General features: G+C 46.0%; 1 protein-coding gene across 2 annotated transcripts in view; it reads left to right on the top strand.

The window, feature by feature from the left end:
- Nucleotides 1-19,933, top strand: part of LOC134945683 (uncharacterized) — a 115,484-nt gene that overhangs the window by 34,529 nt on the left and 61,022 nt on the right. The window lies entirely within an intron of this gene.

Below are 19,933 nucleotides of genomic sequence, written 5' to 3'. Positions count from 1 at the left end.
TTATGATGAATGCGCTGCAGGTGACGTATAAGGGAGGATGTTCCGAGGTGGTTAACGTCCTTACCCCTACTTATTACAGCTTGACAAAGGCAACACACGGCTTGACACCTGTTGTCCGCATTTCTGTTGAAATACTTCCACACCGAAGAGCTGATTTTTTTGGTATTTTCACCAGGCATGTCAATGGCCATATTCCTCCCACGGACAACAGGTGTCTCCCCGGGTGCCTGACTTAAACAAACCACCTCACCATCAGAATCCTCCTTGTCAATTTCCTCCCCAGCGCCAGCAACACCCATATCCTCCTCATCCGGGTGTACTTCAACACTGACATCTTCAATCTGACTATCAGGAACTGGACTGCGGGTGCTCCTTCCAGCACTTGCAGGGGGCGTGCAAATGGTGGAAGTCGCATGCTCTTCACGTCCAGTGTTGGAAAGGTCAGGCATCGCAACCGACACAATTGGACTCTCCTTGTGGATTTGTGATTTCGAAGAACGCACAGTTCTTTGCTGTGCTTTTGCCAGCTTAAGTCTTTTCATTTTTCTAGCGAGAGGCTGAGTGCTTCCATCCTCATGTGAAGCTGAACCACTAGCCATGAACATAGGCCAGGGCCTCAGCCGTTCCTTGCCACTCCGTGTGGTAAATGGCATATTGGCAAGTTTACGCTTCTCCTCCGACGATTTTATTTTAGATTTTTGAGTCCTTTTTTTACTGATATTTTGTGTTTTGGATTTTACATGCTCTGTACTATGACATTGGGCATCGGCCTTGGCAGACGACGTTGCTGGCATTTCATCGTCTCGGCCATGACTAGTGGCAGCAGCTTCAGCACGAGGTGGAAGTGGATCTTGATCTTTCCCTAATTTTGGAACCTCAACATTTTTGTTCTCCATATTTTAATAGGCACAACTAAAAGGCACCTCAGGTAAACAATGGAGATGGATGGATACTAGTATACTTATGGATGACGAGTGACTGACGATCACAGAGGTAGCTACAGCCGTGGACTACCGTACTGTGTCTGCTAGTATAGAGATTATAATGATATAAAAAATATATATATATCACTACTGCAGGTATATATAATATATAATGACGGACCTGCTGGACGCTGTCAGCAGACTGCTGAACTACTAGTATGAAGAAGATAGAAAAAAAAAAACCCCACCACAGGTAGGTATACAATTATGGACGAGCACTGACGACACAGAGGTAGCCACAGCCGTGGACTACCGTACTGCGTCTGCTAATATAGAGATGATAATGATATAAAAAATATATATATATCACTACTGCAGGTATATATAATATATAATGACGGACCGGCTGGACGCTGTCAGCAGACTGCTGAACTACTAGTATGAAGAAGATAGAAAAAAAAAACCCCACCACAGGTAGGTATACAATTATGGACGAGCACTGACGACACAGAGGTAGCCACAGCCGTGGACTACCGTACTGCGTCTAGAGATGAGCGCCGGAAATTTTTCGGGTTTTGTGTTTTGGTTTTGGGTTCGGTTCCGCGGCCGTGTTTTGGGTTCGACCGCGTTTTGGCAAAACCTCACCGAATTTTTTTTGTCGGATTCGGGTGTGTTTTGGATTCGGGTGTTTTTTTCAAAAAACCCTAAAAAACAGCTTAAATCATAGAATTTGGGGGTCATTTTGATCCCAAAGTATTATTAACCTCAAAAACCATAATTTACACTCATTTTCAGTCTATTCTGAATACCTCACACCTCACAATATTATTTTTAGTCCTAAAATTTGCACCGAGGTCGCTGTGTGAGTAAGATAAGCGACCCTAGTGGCCGACACAAACACCGGGCCCATCTAGGAGTGGCACTGCAGTGTCACGCAGGATGTCCCTTCCAAAAAACCCTCCCCAAACAGCACATGACGCAAAGAAAAAAAGAGGCGCAATGAGGTAGCTGTGTGAGTAAGATAAGCGACCCTAGTGGCCGACACAAACACCGGGCCCATCTAGGAGTGGCACTGCAGTGTCACGCAGGATGGCCCTTCCAAAAAACCCTCCCCAAACAGCACATGACGCAAAGAAAAAAAGAGGCGCAATGAGGTAGCTGACTGTGTGAGTAAGATAAGCGACCCTAGTGGCCGACACAAACACCGGGCCCATCTAGGAGTGGCACTGCAGTGTCACGCAGGATGGCCCTTCCAAAAAACCCTCCTCAAACAGCACATGACGCAAAGAAAAAAAGAGGCGCAATGAGGTAGCTGACTGTGTGAGTAAGATAAGCGACCCTAGTGGCCGACACAAACACCGGGCCCATCTAGGAGTGGCACTGCAGTGTCACGCAGGATGGCCCTTCCAAAAAACCCTCCCCAAACAGCACATGACGCAAAGAAAAAAAGAGGCGCAATGAGGTAGCTGACTGTGTGAGTAAGATAAGCGACCCTAGTGGCCGACACAAACACCGGGCCCATCTAGGAGTGGCACTGCAGTGTCACGCAGGATGGCCCTTCCAAAAAACCCTCCCCAAACAGCACATGACGCAAAGAAAAATAAAAGAAAAAAGAGGTGCAAGATGGAATTGTCCTTGGGCCCTCCCACCCACCCTTATGTTGTATAAACAGGACATGCACACTTTAACCAACCCATCATTTCAGTGACAGGGTCTGCCACACGACTGTGACTGATATGACGGGTTGGTTTGGACCCCCCCCAAAAAAGAAGCAATTAATCTCTCCTTGCACAAACTGGCTCTACAGAGGCAAGATGTCCACCTCATCATCATCCTCCGATATATCACCGTGTACATCCCCCTCCTCACAGATTATCAATTCGTCCCCACTGGAATCCACCATCTCAGCTCCCTGTGTACTTTGTGGAGGCAATTGCTGCTGGTCAATGTCTCCGCGGAGGAATTGATTATAATTCATTTTAATGAACATCATCTTCTCCACATTTTCTGGATGTAACCTCGTACGCCGATTGCTGACAAGGTGAGCGGCGGCACTAAACACTCTTTCGGAGTACACACTTGTGGGAGGGCAACTTAGGTAGAATAAAGCCAGTTTGTGCAAGGGCCTCCAAATTGCCTCTTTTTCCTGCCAGTATAAGTACGGACTGTGTGACGTGCCTACTTGGATGCGGTCACTCATATAATCCTCCACCATTCTTTCAATGTTGAGAGAATCATATGCAGTGACAGTAGACGACATGTCCGTAATCGTTGTCAGGTCCTTCAGTCCGGACCAGATGTCAGCATCAGCAGTCGCTCCAGACTGCCCTGCATCACCGCCAGCGGGTGGGCTCGGAATTCTGAGCCTTTTCCTCGCACCCCCAGTTGCGGGAGAATGTGAAGGAGGAGATGTTGACAGGTCGCGTTCTGCTTGACTTGACAATTTTCTCACCAGCAGGTCTTTCAACCCCAGCAGACTTGTGTCTGCCGGAAAGAGAGATCCAAGGTAGGTTTTAAATCTAGGATCGAGCACGGTGGCCAAAATGTAGTGCTCTGATTTCAACAGATTGACCACCCGTGAATCCTTGTTAAGCGAATTAAGGGCTCCATCCACAAGTCCCACATGCCTAGCGGAATCGCTCCGTGTTAGCTCCTCCTTCAATGTCTCCAGCTTCTTCTGCAAAAGCCTGATGAGGGGAATGACCTGACTCAGGCTGGCAGTGTCTGAACTGACTTCACGTGTGGCAAGTTCAAAGGGCATCAGAACCTTGCACAACGTTGAAATCATTCTCCACTGCACTTGAGACAGGTGCATTCCACCTCCTATATCGTGCTCAATTGTATAGGCTTGAATGGCCTTTTGCTGCTCCTCCAACCTCTGAAGCATATAGAGGGTTGAATTCCACCTCGTTACCACTTCTTGCTTCAGATGATGGCAGGGCAGGTTCAGTAGTTTTTGGTGGTGCTCCAGTCTTCTGTACGTGGTGCCTGTACGCCGAAAGTGTCCCGCAATTCTTCTGGCCACCGACAGCATCTCTTGCACGCCCCTGTCGTTTTTTTAAAAATTCTGCACCACCAAATTCAAGGTATGTGCAAAACATGGGACGTGCTGGAATTTGCCCATATTTAATGCACACACAATATTGCTGGCGTTGTCCGATGCCACAAATCCACAGGAGAGTCCAATTGGGGTAAGCCATTCTGCGATGATCTTCCTCAGTTGCCGTAAGAGGTTTTTAGCTGTGTGCGTATTCTGGAAAGCGGTGATACAAAGCGTAGCCTGCCTAGGAAAGAGTTGGCGTTTGCGAGATGCTGCTACTGGTGCCGCCGCTGCTGTTCTTGCGGCGGGAGTCCATACATCTACCCAGTGGGCTGTCACAGTCATATAGTCCTGACCCTGCCCTGCTCCACTTGTCCACATGTCCGTGGTTAAGTGGACATTGGGTACAACTGCATTTTTTAGGACACTGGTGAGTCTTTTTCTGACGTCCGTGTACATTCTCGGTATCGCCTGCCTACAGAAGTGGAACCTAGATGGTATTTGGTAACGGGGGCACACTGCCTCAATAAATTGTCTAGTTCCCTGTGAACTAACGGCGGATACCGGACGCACGTCTAACACCAACATAGTTGTCAAGGCCTCAGTTATCCGCTTTGCAGCAGGATGACTGCTGTGATATTTCATCTTCCTCGCAAAGGACTGTTGGACAGTCAATTGCTTACTGGAAGTAGTACAAGTGGGCTTACGACTTCCCCTCTGGGATGACCATCGACTCCCAGCAGCAACAACAGCAGCGCCAGCAGCAGTAGGCGTTACACGCAAGGATGCATCGGAGGAATCCCAGGCAGGAGAGGACTCGTCAGAATTGCCAGTGACATGGCCTGCAGGACTATTAGCATTCCTGGGGAAGGAGGAAATTGACACTGAGGGAGTTGGTGGGGTGGTTTGCGTGAGCTTGGTTACAAGAGGAAGGGATTTACTGGTCAGTGGACTGCTTCCGCTGTCGCCCAAAGTTTTTGAACTTGTCACTGACTTATTATGAATGCGCTGCAGGTGACGTATAAGGGAGGATGTTCCGAGGTGGTTAACGTCCTTACCCCTACTTATTACAGCTTGACAAAGGGAACACACGGCTTGACAAATGTTGTCCGCATTTCTGGTGAAATACTTCCACACCGAAGAGCTGATTTTTTTGGTATTTTCACCAGGCATGTCAACGGCCATATTCCTCCCACGGACAACAGGTGTCTCCCCGGGTGCCTGACTTAAACAAACCACCTCACCATCAGAATCCTCCTGGTCAATTTCCTCCCCAGCGCCAGCAACACCCATATCCTCCTCATCCTGGTGTACTTCAACACTGACATCTTCAATCTGACTATCAGGAACTGGACTGCGGGTGCTCCTTCCAGCACTTGCAGGGGGCGTGCAAATGGTGGAAGGCGCATGCTCTTCACGTCCAGTGTTGGGAAGGTCAGGCATCGCAACCGACACAATTGGACTCTCCTTGTGGATTTGGGATTTCGAAGAATGCACTGTTCTTTGCGGTGCTTTTGCCAGCTTGAGTCTTTTCAGTTTTCTAGCGAGAGGCTGAGTGCTTCCATCCTCATGTGAAGCTGAACCACTAGCCATGAACATAGGCCAGGGCCTCAGCCGTTCCTTGCCACTCCGTGTGGTAAATGGCATATTGGCAAGTTTACGCTTCTCCTCCGACAATTTTATTTTAGGTTTTGGAGTCCTTTTTTTACTGATATTTGGTGTTTTGGATTTGACATGCTCTGTACTATGACATTGGGCATCGGCCTTGGCAGACGACGTTGCTGGCATTTCATCGTCTCGGCCATGACTAGTGGCAGCAGCTTCAGCACGAGGTGGAAGTGGATCTTGATCTTTCCCTAATTTTGGAACCTCAACATTTTTGTTCTCCATATTTTAATAGGCACAACTAAAAGGCACCTCAGGTAAACAATGGAGATGGATGGATACTAGTATACAATTATGGATGGACTGCCGAGTGCCGACACAGAGGTAGCTACAGCCGTGGACTATTGTACTGTACTGTGTCTGCTGCTAATATAGACTGGATGATAATGAGATGTAGTATGTATGTATAAAGAAGAAAGAAAAAAAACCACGGGTAGGTGGTATACAATTATGGATGGACTGCCGAGTGCCGACACAGAGGTAGCTACAGCCGTGGACTACTGTACTGTGTCTGCTGCTAATATAGACTGGTTGATAAAGAGATGTAGTATGTATGTATAAAGAAGAAAGAAAAAAAAACCACGGGTAGGTGGTATACAATTATGGATGGACTGCCGAGTGCCGACACAGAGGTAGCTACAGCCGTGGACTACTGTACTGTGTCTGCTGCTAATATAGACTGGTTGATAAAGAGATGTAGTATGTATGTATAAAGAAGAAAGAAAAAAAAACCACGGGTAGGTGGTATACAATTATGGATGGACTGCCGAGTGCCGACACAGAGGTAGCTACAGCCGTGGACTACCGTACTGTGTCTGCTGCTAATATAGACTGGTTGATAATGAGATGTAGTATGTATAAAGAAGAAAGAAAAAAAAAACCACGGGTAGGTGGTATACAATTATGGACGGACTGCCGAGTGCCGACACAGAGGTAGCTACAGCCGTGGACTACCGTACTGTACTGTGTCTGCTGCTAATATAGACTGGATGATAATGAGATGTAGTATGTATAAAGAAGAAAGAAAAAAAAACACGGGTAGGTGGTATACAATTATGGATGGACTGCCGAGTGCCGACACAGAGGTAGCTACAGCCGTGGACTACCGTACTGTGTCTGCTGCTAATATAGACTGGTTGATAATGAGATGTAGTATGTATAAAGAAGAAATAAAAAAAAACCACGGGTAGGTGGTATACAATTATGGACGGACTGCCGAGTGCCGACACAGAGGTAGCTACAGCCGTGGACTACCGTACTGTACTGTGTCTGCTGCTAATATAGACTGGTTGATAAAGAGATGTAGTATGTATGTATAAAGAAGAAAGAAAAAAAAACCACGGGTAGGTGGTATACAATTATGGATGGACTGCCGAGTGCCGACACAGAGGTAGCTACAGCCGTGGACTACTGTACTGTGTCTGCTGCTAATATAGACTGGTTGATAAAGAGATGTAGTATGTATGTATAAAGAAGAAAGAAAAAAAAACCACGGGTAGGTGGTATACAATTATGGACGGACTGCCGAGTGCCGACACAGAGGTAGCTACAGCCGTGGACTACCGTACTGTACTGTGTCTGCTGCTAATATAGACTGGTTGATAAAGAGATGTAGTATGTATGTATAAAGAAGAAAAAAAAAAACCACGGGTAGGTGGTATACAATTATGGATGGACTGCCGAGTGCCGACACAGAGGTAGCTACAGCCGTGGACTACTGTACCGTGTCTGCTGCTAATATAGACTGGTTGATAAAGAGATGTAGTATGTATGTATAAAGAAGAAAGAAAAAAAAACCACGGGTAGGTGGTATACAATTATGGACGGACTGCCGAGTGCCGACACAGAGGTAGCTACAGCCGTGGACTACCGTACTGTACTGTGTCTGCTGCTAATATAGACTGGTTGATAAAGAGATGTAGTATGTATGTATAAAGAAGAAAGAAAAAAAAAACACGGATAGGTGGTATACAATTATGGATGGACTGCCGAGTGCCGACACAGAGGTAGCTACAGCCGTGGACTACTGTACTGTGTCTGCTGCTAATATAGACTGGTTGATAAAGAGATGTAGTATGTATGTATAAAGAAGAAAGAAAAAAAAACCACGGGTAGGTGGTATACAATTATGGATGGACTGCCGAGTGCCGACACAGAGGTAGCTACAGCCGTGAACTACCGTACTGTGTCTGCTGCGACTGGATGATAAATAATGATATAAAAAATATATATATATCACTACTGCAGCCGGACAGGTATATATTATATAATGACGGACCTGCTGGACACTGTCTGTCAGCAGAATGAGTTTTTTATAGAATAAAAAAAAAAACACCACACAAGTCACACGACGAGTGTTTAACTTTTTCAGGCAATCACAATATAGTATACTACTAACTATACTGGTGGTCAGTGTGGTCAGGTCACTGGTCAGTCACACTGGCAGTGGCACTCCTGCAGCAAAAGTGTGCACTGTTTAATTTTAATAATATGTACTCCTGGCTCCTGCTATAACCTATAACTGGCACTGCAGTAGTGCTCCCCAGTCTCCCCCACAATTATAAGCTGTGTGAGCACAGTCAGATATATACATAGATGATGCAGCACACTGGGCTGAGCAGTGCACACAGATATGGTATGTGACTGAGTCACTGTGTATCGTTTTTTTCAGGCAGAGAACGGATTATATTAAATAAAACTGCACTGTCTGGTGGTCACTGTGGTCAGTCACTACTAAACTCTGCACTCTCTACAGTACTCCTAAGCTCCAGTAAATCAAGTGTCTCTGTCTCAAATCAATCTCACTCTCTCTCTTCTAATCTAAATGGAGAGGACGCCAGCCACGTCCTCTCCCTATCAATCTCAATGCACGTGTGAAAATGGCGGCGACGCGCGGCTCCTTATATAGAATCCGAGTCTCGCGAGAATCCGACAGCGTCATGATGACGTTCGGGCGCGCTCGGGTTAACCGAGCAAGGCGGGAAGATCCGAGTCGCTCGGACCCGTGAAAAAAAACATGAAGTTCGGGCGGGTTCGGATTCCGAGGAACCGAACCCGCTCATCTCTAACTGCGTCTGCTAATATAGAGATGATAATGATATAAAAAATATATATATATCACTACTGCAGGTATATATAATATATAATGACGGACCTGCTGGACGCTGTCAGCAGACTGCTGAACTACTAGTATGAAGAAGATAGAAAAAAAAAACCCCCACCACAGGTAGGTATACAATTATGTACGAGCACTGACGACACAGAGGTAGCCACAGCCGTGGACTACCGTACTGCGTCTGCTAATAAAAAGATAATGATCTAAAAAATATATATATATCACTACTGCAGGTATATATAATATATAATGACGGACCTGCTGGACGCTGTCAGCAGACTGCTGAACTACTAGTATGAAGAAGATAGAAAAAAAAAAACCCGGCCGGCCTCGCGCTGGAATTGAGGGTTGTCGGCCCTGCGCCCTGCTCCCGACGAGGTGAAGAGGATTAGGCCCGGCTCCGGGGCTCTCTGCTGAAGTGCCTCACCTGACGGCTGACTCCTGCTAACCCTCCCTCCTGGACCCACTGCACTGAGCTAACAAGGTACACCTGGGGGCCCTGAGCGGATTAACCCCACACAGGCTGGCACACCTTCCCTCTTCCCAGCATTTGCACTAAGTATATACACGGGAGGTGTCTTCTGGCCCTTTATGTGAGGCCTCCATTCACTAGGCCGCATTTCACTCACTCTCCCCCTAAGTACCATTTATACCCATATATAACTGGGGTTATCCGTCTCTGTCTTAAGACACTGGACTCTTTCTATACTACAGCCTACAGCCCGGGGGTGCCACCCTCCCCGGCCCATTGCCGGTGAATATCTCTATATGATACCCCAGCCCCCCATGATCTCTCCAAGCGGGGGAATGTTCTGCTGATTTCCTACGGGTGCGACCCGGGGGGTCGTCTCATGTGCTATTTCTATGCAGCCTGCATGATGGATCGCTAATTACTTACGTTAAACCTCAGCTCTGATCTCTGACCTTCGCTATCCTAGGGACTGTCTTACACCATGCCCAAATCTAAATCCAAGGCTAAGAAAGCCTCAGCTTCGGCAGAAATATCGACCTTTATATCCAAGATGAAGTCTAGTGCGGCCAAAACCCTAGTGGCCCCCCCCCCGGACCTGGTCTCGGAATCCGAGGAAGAATCGTCAACCCATGAACCCTCTATGAAAGATTGCTTCTCCTCAATTCTAACGGAAATGAAGTCGCTGAAGCAGGCTTTCCACTCGGAGATCCACAAAGCCATCTCTGGCCTCAAAGCCGAGATATCTGACCTCGGGGCCCGCACTAATGAGGTGGAACAGAAAATCGATGAAGTCATTACTTTCCAACAGGAGCTAGAGCGCTCGGTTCAAGTCATGCAGGAGGATATATACCTACTCCAGGACCAACAAGAGGACGCTGACAACCGCGCACGACGTAACAACCTGCGCATTAAATATATCCCAGAGTCAGTAGAACCAGCTCAACTGGAGGATTTTCTCATCAGGTTCTTCCAGCACCTCCTCCCGGACATTTCTAGTGAGCAGTTCCTCTTGGACAGAGCCCATCGCTCACTACGTCAAAAGCCCTCAACTTCGTCCCCCCCACGAGACGTAGTTTTACGCTGTCACTATTTCAAGATTAAAGAGAGAATTCTGTCGGCTGCCCGGAACAAAGATGTGTGCCTATTTGAATCACATAAGCTATTGGTGTTTCAGGACTTATCCCCCACTACTCTCAAAAGACGCTTCGAATTGAGGGAGTACACCCAAATCCTCAGGAATAATCAAATCCGCTACAGATGGGGCTTCCCTTTTGCTTTAATTGTACAGCTGGATGGGAAGAGACTGTTGGCACGATCCAAAGAAGAGGCTCACAGGCTCCTGTTGAGACTGAACCTGTCCCCCCCGGAGGCCAACAAATCTTCCTCCCCACGGGATGCTCCAGATCTCCGACACTCTCCAAATTCACCCCTCCCTCAGCGAGCGCCTAGACGTCTTTGGTCGATGGTCCCGGAGAAAACCTCTACAAGCCATGACCCGCCGTGAAAGTCTCTGTACAGAGGTGCTGCTGCTGGGTCACTATCCGTTAAATGTTAATGTTTTACAAACTAGTTTAGAGGTTTAGGAATTTCTTCTTGAGCTGAGATTGTTTATTTACTTATATAATTTTAACAGTGGTCCATTGTGGCAGGTTGTTGCGGCGACCCCCTTGGTCGCCCCTCCATATGTTTAATTGGTGGGCGTCCCGGCGGCCGGAGCCGCGCCCTCCACCGAGCCTCCATAGCCAGTTTTGAGCGTGAGGGAGTTCTTTTCTCCCTTAATTCCCCTTACGGGTGCTCAAACATTCAGACCCGTACGTAGCGTACGATGGGTCATTGGCTCGGTCAATTCTATTTGTTTATTTTACAGTTTTTTAAATGTCTTTTTGTGACTCTTTTGATTTTTCTTTTTTTTCATCTTTCTCTTTTCCCTCTCCTTCTTTTTCTTCCCCAACCTCCCGCTCTCCCTCTTCCCCTTGTTCCCCTCGTTTCCCAGGGAAACGACCTCAGGTTCACTAAGACCACTCATGCTATATTTACACTTGTAACAATATGTCTGTTAACGTAATATCTTACAATGTTAAGGGCCTTAACAGTCCTCAAAAGAGGACCAAGTTATTTCTTTTTCTGAAGCAGTTGAGGGGAGATCTGGTATTCCTTCAGGAGACGCATTTCAAAGGGACTTCCCACCCTGAACTTCGTTCTAGACGCCACCCTGTTGCCATACACGCTTGTGATCGCACCCAAAAGAAAAGAGGGGTTGCCATTCTAATCCCCGCTCATTTACATTTGGAATCAGACCGAATCATTAAGGATAAGCGCGGTAGGTTTCTTATTATAGTAGGTAAACTTAATAATGTCCCTATCACCATGGTTAATGTCTACGCTCCCAATATTAACCAGGCCTCGTTCTTTGCTTCCCTAGACTCCAAAATCGCCCAGTGTAGGAAAGGTGACCTCTTAATAGCAGGAGACTTTAACACCATACTACACCATAATCTGGATCGCTCCCATCCCCTCCCACGGTCTCAGTCCCATATCAGCACCCGCAACTCTAGAGCCCTACAATCACTACTTAAAAATCACCTCCTATTTGACTCCTGGAGGGTAGTCGATCCCCTAATTAAGGATTACACGTTCTATTCCCCAGTCCACAACCTATACACTAGAATTGATATGATTATGGTCGGAAGGGACCTAACATCTAGAATCCAGAACTGCTGTATTTATCCAATCACGTGGTCTGATCACGCCCCGATTTCTCTGACCCTGACTGGACTGTCCCGTACTCCTTCCCCCCCCTCCTGGTCGCTCAACGACGCCCTTCTCCAACAACCTGAAGTGTTACAGCAAACTACTCAGGTATTGACTGATTACTTCAATGAGAACCAAACCCCCGGCATTTCCGATATGACCCTGTGGGAGGCACACAGGGCGGTCCTCCGGGGCCACTTCATCCAGACTGCGGCCAGGATCAACAAGCAGCGTTCCCAAAAAACTCTGGAGTTATCTAGGCAGCTCCACCAAATGGAAGAGGTGCATAAGTCATCTCTTGACCCTGCTGATTTAGAGTTGGTACTTAAAATCAGAGGCGAACTTAATTTATTATTGTCTCATAAGACTGAAATGTGCCTTAGACGTCTCAACCAGATTTACTACGAAAAAGGGGATAAGGCGGATAAACTATTAGCCAGGAAATTGAGGGCTAGGATTTCCTCTAAAAATATCTTATCCATTCGTACCAAACAAGGGGCTCTGACCCATGATCCTGACCGCATTCTGGGTGAATTCGAGGAATTCTATAAATCGCTGTATAACTCGGAAACTACCCCCCCCCCCTCACCACCGAGGCTTGAAAAGGGAATTGACTCCCTTCTAGACAAATGTAACCTACCGTCACTGAGTGACGCGACGGTGTCCCAATTAGGCTCAGAGATTACCATCGAAGAAATAGAGAACGCACTTAAAACTCAGAAACCGGGCAAGGCCCCTGGAGCCGATGGGATGTCAATTACTTATTATAAGAAATTTAAGGGGATGCTTCTGCCTCATCTCTGCCGGCTCTTCAATGGTTTCTTACATGGTAATCCTCTATCACCCCGTGCCTTAGAGGCACGAATAGTCTTAATACATAAACCTGGGAAAGATCCCAACTCCTGTGCCAGCTACCGCCCCATTTCCCTATTAAACAACGATATTAAATTATTCGCAAAAATTATAGCCTTAAGGTTAAACCCTGTTCTCCCGCGCTTAATACACGCTGATCAGGTGGGCTTCATCCCAGGCCGACAAGCCAGAGACAATACACGAAGAACTATTAATCTGGTCCATCTTATTAACAAAACTAAAATGCCTTCTGTCCTTCTCTCGCTAGACGCAGAGAAGGCTTTTGACAAAATACTATGGCCTTTCATGTTTGCCACTCTACGCAGATTTGGTCTGGGGGGAAGCCTACTTCAAGGTATTCAGGCACTTTACTCCAACCCCTCCGCTAGAGTACGGGTCAACGGCAAGGACTCTCAACTCTTTCACATTAGCAATGGAACACGCCAGGGATGTCCCTTGTCTCCACTAATCTTTGCCATGACGATTGAACCTCTGGCGTGTATGGTTAGGACCAACCCCGATATCAAAGGCATCCATGTGGGTGAGGAGGAATTCAAATTGTCATTATTCGCAGATGATGTCCTCTTGACTATCTCCTCTCCCAATATATCCATCCCTAACCTATTTAAAACCCTTTCACTATACTCTCATTACTCTGGATATCGCATTAATTACTCCAAATCGGAAGCCCTCCCACTGCATCTTGATGAGAGTGCCAGGTCTCTCCTAGCTGCTAACTATAACTTCTCTTGGCGCTCCAAGAAAATCAAGTACCTTGGCGTGTACATCACAAACTCCTACGACTCCTTATACTCCGAAAACTTCCCTGCCCTTTTTAAGTGTATAGAGTCTGACCTTAGAGTTTGGGACAAACAGATTATAGCCTGGTTCGGACGGATAGTTTCAATTAAAATGAACATCCTTCCGAGAATCCTTTATCTGATCCAAACAATCCCCGTGAGCATCCCCGCTAAGGCCTTATGTCGAATGCAGAAATTATTTGTAAAATTTATATGGTCTGGTAAGCCCCCTAGAATTAGGACCTCCACTCTGATACGTGACCCGTTGGCGGGGGGTAGGGGACTGCCGGACATTCGTAAATATTATCATGCAACCCACCTGAGTCAGGCTCTGGCATGGTTCTCCCCTGCCCCCCATCTGCCCTGGATACGAATCGAGCTTCTGGCAGCTGGGGTCTCCTCTTTGGTCCCCCTCCTCTCACCGACCAAGCCACTGCGGTCGTTACAAACCTGTGTCCCTTCGACGAAACTCACTTGCGACTTGTGGCTTTTCTGCATTCGACATTATGGCCTGTCCACTTTCCCATCTCCTATCACCCCCATCTGGGATAACAGGGACTTCCCCCCAGGTTCCACCTTACAATCTCATTCGTGGCTTCATCTGAACCCACGCCCGGGTCTCGTATTTGATTTTACAGAAGGTTCCTCATGGCGTTCCCTACAATCTTTATGTGACAAATACGATATCTCCCAACCCGTATTTTACGAATATTTACAACTCCGCTCCTTTTTAAACTCCCTCCCCAAATCCCAGGTTATTCGCCAACTCACCCCCTTGGAGCGTCTATGTATTTACTCCCCTATGAGGCAGGGTATTATCTCTATACTCTATGGTTTACTACGATCCCTGAAGGCAACAAGCACCCTCCCCCATGAACAGAGGTGGGAGCGGGACCTAGGCCCTCCACCTGATGAAGACTCATGGGAAACCATTAGACAAAAAGTAGCCCAATCATCAATTTCCTCTCTTGTGAAGGAAAACTCTTATAAAGTCTACACTAGATGGTATCGGGTCCCAGCAACAATGCATAAGATCTTCCCCGGGTCCTCCCCACTGTGCTGGCGTGGTTGTGGCCAGATTGGAGACTTTAAACACATCTGGTGGTCATGCCCCAAAATCCATACGTTCTGGTCTCAGGTGGAGGCGCTCTTAGGCTCTGTCTTTTGTTCACGGATAACTCTGGGTCCCTGGTCAGCTTTGCTGGGCCTACCCTTACCCAACCTAGACAGCCAAGCTAATAGCTTAGTGCTCCAAATCCTACATGCAGCTCGCTGTGTAGTAGCAAAAAATTGGAAAAACACCAATGCTCCCCCTAGGAGCATGCTAATAGCAAAAATCTGGCATATCTCCACGATGGAGAAAATCACAGCCTCCTTACATGACAGATCGGACAAATTTAGGAGGATATGGGAACCATGGTTCACCTATACTACGCCCCCCGCTACTGGAACCTGACGAGATGTGTCACACGGTGAGGCAGTTCTCTATACCATACAGGACCCAATAAACATAAGAGATGTAATACAGACCCTGGGGGTACAGATGGTATGATTTGTAGCTGGGAAGTATTACCCTCCCATCTTATGTATTCACTTAGACCGCTTCTCTGACGAACCACCATTTTCCCATCCCCCTCCCCCCCTCCCTTTCCTCTCTTTACCCCCATTATTTTTCTCTCTTCTCTTCTCAGAACCTTTCTTATTATTTTATTATTATTTTCTTTTTCTTTTTTTCTGCTTGTTTGATGTTTAAACATAAAAAATTATGATGGTCGTGACATGCATATACTGGATATTGTTACAATTTACCCTTGTTTCTGTAATATTTGGTTACCCCCCTAGGGGATAACTTGTATATGATTAAGCATCTACTTGGAGCTGTCATCTCTTGTCTGTTCTGTACCTGCATGCTCGACTTTTCTTTAATAAAAATATTAATTAAAAAAAAACAAAAAAAAACCCCACCACAGGTAGGTATACAATTATGGACGAGCACTGACGACACAGAGGTAGCTACAGCCGTGGACTAACGTACTGTGTCTGCTAATATAGAGATGATAAAGATGATAGAGATGAACAAAAAAAATATAACACTACTGCAGGTAAATATTTATATAATATAATGAATGACGGACCTGCTGGACACTGTCAGCAGAATGCGTTTATAGAATAAAAAAAAAAAAACACCACAGGAGTGTTTGTTTAACTTTTTCAGGCAGACAATATACTGTTGGTCAGTGGTCACACTTACAGCAAGTGTGCACTGTACTCCTGCTATAACTGCTCCCCAGTCTCCCCCACAATAAAGCTGTGTGAGCAGCACTGGCAGTGAGCACTCAGCACAGTCAGATATAATACATACATAGATGATATATCATTATCATATTATCATGCAGCACACTGAGGCTGAGCACAGATATGGTATGTGCAGAGCCGGCCATAGGCATAGGCAAACTAGGCAATTGCCTAGGGCATTTTATATGCCTAGGGGCATCAGCAGCTTCTGCTGATGAAAATGATATGTGGCATGCCTATATTCTGTGTGTAGCATTTCATATGCAGATACAGCCACAGTCTCACACAGTATATAGGCATGCTGCATATCATTTTAACCAGCAGAAGCTGCTTGTGCATCCTAGCCGCATAGCAATGCAAATAAGATGCATTTTTATTAAAAAATTTGCCCGACGTTAGCATTGAGGCAAGATTTATGAGGACACATCTGTATTCAAGCAGAGGCAGAGGTCACAGTGTTAGTGGCAGTGTGAGTGCTGTGCGCATGTGAGTGGGTTGGTTGTGCAGTAGTGTTCGGAATATGTGTAAGGAGCATTATGTGTGTCATGTAAAAATTCATTAGTAATGTGCAACATATGTGTAAGGTGCACTATGTGTGTCATTATGTGTATAAGGGCATTAATAATGTGCGGCATATGTGTAACAGGGTACTATCGTATGTGTGTCATTATGTGTATAGGGGCACTAATAATGTGCAGCAAATGTGTAGGGGGCACTATGTGTGTCATGTGTATAAGGGCATTAATAATGTGCGGCATATGTGTAACAGGGTACTACTGTATGTGTGTCATTATGTGTATAGGGGCACAAATAATGTGCACAAATGTGTAGGGGGCACTATGTGTGTCATTATGTGTATAAGGGCATTAATAATATGCGGCATATGTGTAAGGGACATTACGTGTAAAAGAGCATTAATAAAGGTTGTCATAATATGTAAGGCGCATTATGTTTATAAGGACATTAATAATGTGTCTCATATGTGTAAGGGGCATTACTGTGTGACATTATGTGTATAAGGTGCTCTACTATGTGGCGTTGCGTATAGAAAGGGCACTACTGTGTCATCTAATGTGAAAAAAGAGCAATAGGGTGTGGTGTAATGTGAATAAGGAGCAAGTCAGTGTGATGTAATGTGAATAAGGGCTCTACTGAGAGGAGTAACGTTTATATGGTAAAGTGATACTACTGTGGGATGTAATATGAATTTTGGACACTATCGCATGATCAAATGTGAATAAAGTGCAGTACTGTGTGGTGTAATTGGAATTGGGGTTACTTTTGTGTGGCCATGCCCCTTGCCAGCAAAAACACACCCCTTTTTGGGCTGTGCGCCAAATGTGCGAACTGTTCCTATTTAAAATATAGGAGGTACAAACCTCAAAATAAGGACTGCTATGGATGAGGGGTGATGGTGCTGGGAAAGAGGTGCAAGGTCAGAGGCGGAACCAGCGGTGGTGCTAGGGGGCACCAGCCAAAATCTTGCCTAGGGCATCATATTGGCTAGGGCCGGCTCTGGGTATGTGACTGTGTATCGTTTTTTTTCAGGCAGAGAACCGATTAAAATTAAACTGGTGGTCACACTATCAGCAAAACTCTGCTGCACTGTACTGAGTACTCCTCCTAATGCTCCCCAAATTAGTAAATCAACTCAAGTGTCTCTGACTCTCTAATCTAATCTAAACGGAGAGGACGCCAGCCACGTCCTCTCCCTATCAATCTCAATGCTCGTGTGAAAATGGCGGCGACGCGCGGCTCCTTATATAGAATCCGAGTCTCGCGAGAATCCGACAGCGGGATGATGACGTTCGGGCGCGCTCGGTTTAACCGAGCAAGGCGGGAGGATCCGAGCCTGCTCGGACCCGTGAAAAAAAAGCTGAAGTTCGGGCGGGTTCGGATTCAGAGGAACCGAACCCGCTCATCTCTACTAATTACCCGTCCATACTTACATTATTCTGGCGTTAGTAGTTCATAGTGACCACATATGTACAACAGTCAGCCGTCTGTGTGTAGACGCTCCGTATTAAACAGTCTGCGTTAGCATTCAGTAACTCACAGTTCATCCTGCAGGCAGTGACATACACAGCAGCCGCAGTATCTGCCCAGAAGCCGACAGTAACCATGTCAACAATAATAATGTCGGCACCACAATGTTGACAGCAGTGTCAGCATGGTTCTAACTATTAACAGGTACAACGTCAACATCCTGAAAATGTCAACATGTTGACAGTGTCAACAACTGAACTGCCATCATGTGATATGCCGACCTGTTGATAATGTCAACCATTAGGGTTAGGTGTTACCGGGAAGGTTGGATTAGGCTCCGGGATGTGTGGGGGGAGGTTAGGGTTAGGAACTAGGGGGGTAATTCCAAGTTGATCGCAGCAGGAATTCTATTAGCAATTGGGCAAAACCATGTGCACTGCAGGGGAGGCAGATGTAACATGTGCAGAAAGAGTTAGATTTGGGTGGGATGTGTTCAAAATGAAATCTAAATTGCAGTGTAAAAATAAAGCAGCCAGTATTTACCCTGCACAGAAATAAAATAACCCACCCAAATCTAACTCTCTCTGCACATGTTATATCTGCCCCCCCTGCAGTGCACATGGTTTTGTCCAACTGCTAAAACATTTCCTGCTGCAATCAATTTGGAATTACCCCCTAGGGGGAGGATTAGGGATAAGAGTTTTAGTACTCACTGGAATGCCGCCGCAGAGACACGCCACCTGAACTCATCTTCAGGTTACTATTGGGACACTAAAGAAGACACTGGAGACTCTGCAGCTGCGAGCAGGTAAGACACCGCTAGATCACTAGGGATTTTTTGTCGACAGTTCATCATGTTGACATTTTAATTACAGTATATAGATATGCTGAGAATGCTGTTGACAGTTTGGCTATGTCGGCTTTCTCATGTCAACAGGATAACTGTCTACCAATAAAACCCAACCCAGCATGCTGCTGCCCTGGGGGTCTTAGCAGGTTGCTTGGTGGGCTCATGAGTGGTAGAATAACCTAATAATGACTCTGGAGACTAATCTAAAGATTGCACTTTTTATACACTGGACACTGTATGGAATACAGTATTAATAGTTAACACTATGGATGGTCTAGGGTAAACTGATTCAAACATGTAAATAATATAAATAACATAAGTGGTCAGGAAAAGGTAAAAAATTCCATAATAATTCCCCACCCCAGATTGCCTATGTAATTTATAGTCATAGTTTTCTTGTTTTGCTTATTTGTTTATGTACTTTATTAGGCGCAGCAGAAACCTTGTGGTGCTATATAAATAAACATTAATAATAATTATAATAATAATAATAATAATGCTGATTGATCCCAGTAAACTGACTTGCAAGTAGACTCAACATGCAGATTCTGGCATATCCAGAGGAACTGGACCCACTCCCCTGTAGCTTAAATAACCAGCCCCCTTCTCTGGGAGTCCAGAGATATCTGCATACACAGAATAAGTACAACAGATCGGACATGAGGGTATTCTCACTCTCTGTATAACGGCTGGGTGTGTAATTCACACATATGTAATAACCTGGCTCCCTTTCAGGACCAGGATGATTACATTTTGTAACGTCATTGTGGACAGTTCAATCCTTGATACTTTTGGCTCTATTGTAACAAGGCATATGCTTGTAGTATACACTATACAATTATCTGGCAAACACTGGAAACGGACAAAAGCTGACGTTCACACAAATTGGTTAAATCCGTGATTTAACCAATTTGTCTGGACAAATATTGTCTATTTCCCAGTGTTTGGGAGCAAATGGCCGACTGTCATTTGTGCCAATCCATTACCAGATTTGTATTCCAACCAGCCAGATCTGGCAGATTATCTGCCAGATAAGTGTATAGTGTATGCCAAGAAGAGTCCCAGAAGTTCCATGTCAGAGGTAATCATAGGCACTGCCACCGAGAGGGTGGGAGGCATCGGGTACTAATTGCCTGGTGGAGGTTCTGGGGGATCCCAGGTCCACCGCAAACCTCCTGATTCCC

This window comes from Pseudophryne corroboree, chromosome 7 (genome assembly GCF_028390025.1).
Source record: "Pseudophryne corroboree isolate aPseCor3 chromosome 7, aPseCor3.hap2, whole genome shotgun sequence".
In the NCBI taxonomy this organism is placed as follows: domain Eukaryota; kingdom Metazoa; phylum Chordata; class Amphibia; order Anura; family Myobatrachidae; genus Pseudophryne; species Pseudophryne corroboree.
Note: the sequence above shows the minus strand (reverse complement) of the source record. Positions and strands in the feature narration are given on the sequence as shown.